The following is a 2,736-nucleotide window of genomic DNA, read 5'->3' on the forward strand; positions in this document are numbered from 1 at the left end:
TTCTTTCTTTGTTTCTTTTTCTTTCTGTGTCTGTCTGTGTCTGTGTCTCTTTCTTTTTTTATGTCTCTGGCACTATCTCTGTCTCTGTCTCTGGCACTGTTTTTGTCTCTGTCTCTATTTCTGTCTGTCTCTGACTCTACCTTTGTCTCTCTCTTTCTCTTTCTCTCTCTCCCTTTCTATCTATATATCTCTCTCTCGTCTCTTTCTCTCTCTTTTTTTCTCTTTTTATTTTGTCTCTCTGTCTCTGTCTCTGTCTCTCTCTTTGACTCTCTCTCTCTCTCTCTCTCTCTCTCTCTCTCTCTCTCTTTATTACAGCTGTTATCATTTTTTTATTGTTATCATTATTATTGTCATCATCATCATTATCATTATTACTATTATTATCATTATCATCAATATTATCGTCATTATTATCATTATTAATATTATCGTCATCATTTGTTATTGTTATTATCATTATCCCTATTATTAGTATATATATATTATTATCATTATTATCATTACCATAATCCTCATCATTATCATTAGCATAATTTTCATTACCATCATCATTATAACTTTTTAATTTCGTTATCATCATTATCATTATAATTTTTGTTTTCATCATTACCATTATCTTATTGTTATCACAATTATAATCATTATCATCGTATTTTTTTAGTCTTACTCTTCTTTTTATTCTTTAGACTATCATCTAATTAGTATTCATGTTATCATATTTTTAAAAATTAGACAGTGAAAAAGGCAAACACTTGACATGTACATCTCAATCGATATATGATTTTTTTTTTCGTATCATGAATATGAAAATTCGAAAGTTCTTTTACCGAGATGGATAAGCAAAATTTATATAAAGTTCATTCTCTCTTTCTCTCTCTGTCTGTCTCTCTCTCTCTCTCTCTCTCTCTCTCTCTCTCTCTCTCCTTCTCTCATCCTTCTCTATCTATCGAACTATATTTATCTATTATCTATTCCCATCTCCCCCTCCCCTCTCTCTCTATCTGTCTATCTTCCCCTCCCCTCTCTCTCTTCACCCCCCCTCTCTCTCTCATCTCTCCCCTCTCTCATCTCTCTCTCTCATCTCCCCCCTTCCCATACTCCCCCACCCCCACCCCCGACCACCCCCTATCCGATCTCCCCTATCACCCACACTCCTCTTTCTCTCTCTCTCATCTCTCCCTCCTTCTCCCCCCTCCTCATACTTCCCCCTCCCACTCCCCACCCGCCGACTCCCCACCCCTATCACCCACCACCTCTTTCTTTTCGCTTCCTCTCGCTTCTCCCCCACCCCTTCCATCATACTATACTTTATAACTCTCTCCCCCTCCCGCCTTCCCCCACCCCCTATCTTCCCCTATCACCCCTCTCATGCTTCTCTCTCTCTCATCTCTTTCCCCCCTCCTCCCCCAACCCCCTATCGTCCCTTGTGATCTCAGTACACCTCCCCCAATCACCGACCCCCCCCTCTCTCTCTCTTCTCATCTCCCCCTCCTCCATACTTCACGCCCTCCCCCCCACCCACCACCCTACCTTCCCCCCTCCCCCGTTCGTTGCCTCTGCTGAATGAGAATGCTGCGGCCAAGAGGGAAACTCATTAATTATTCGCAACAACCTGAGCTATGCATTAATAGTAATTTGCATGAATCGTTTTACCCCCTCCCTCTCTTGGGAGATGTGCATGACGATATGGCTGTGCATGATGAGCTTGGGTTTTTGGTCTTGGTTTTGGTTTTGTTGTTTGTTGTTTGTCTTTGTTTGTTGATTGTTTGTTTTGCTTTTTATGTTATGATTGTTTTGATATTATTATTTGTATCATTATTTCTCATATATGCATATATGTATATATATATATATATATATACATATATATTTATGTATATATATATACATATATATATATATATATATATGTATATATATATATATATGTATATATATATAAATATATATGTATATATATGTATATATATATATATACATATATATTTATGTTGAAATAATGTTATATATAGATATATATATATATAATATTATATAATATATATGATAATATTATATAGCATACTATATATATATATTTATATATATATATGAGTATACATATATATGTATATATATATTTTTTATATATATATAGTCTTAATTATAGTATTTATACAGTATATATGATATATACCTATATACTTTGATATAATGTTATAATATATATATATATAGATATATATATATACAGATATATGTATAGTTATATAGATATATATTTATAATATAGAATATATATATACATATATATTGTATATGTATTTTATGTATTTATTAATATATAAATATATATATACTATATAATATAACTTATAAATAATATATAATATATATATATACATATATATACACACTGTATATGCACACATTTAATTAAAAAAGCAACAGTAATAACAAGCACGTTTTAACAAAACAACAACAACAAAACAACAGCATATAAAACTAAGCATGAAAACCGTTTGCATTATTCATGAAAACAAAAGCCCCCCCCCCCCCCTTTTAACCCTTTCAAGATAGATCAATTAGAAGAACAAAAAAAAAGTATATTTTCTTGTTTACTCACTCCCCTCCCTCCTCTGCCCCCCCCCCCAGAACACTTCCTTTTCTTACTTCTACCTCCCCTATTCCTACCTCAACTCCCCTCCCCACTCCGACCTCCCCTCTTCTTTCCCCTTCTCCTACCCTATCCCCCCC

The sequence above is a fragment of the Penaeus japonicus genome, unplaced genomic scaffold, assembly GCF_977035675.1.
Source record: "Penaeus japonicus unplaced genomic scaffold, GWHDUDI00000001_assembly GWHDUDI00000032, whole genome shotgun sequence".
Classification (NCBI taxonomy): Eukaryota; Metazoa; Arthropoda; class Malacostraca; order Decapoda; family Penaeidae; genus Penaeus; species Penaeus japonicus.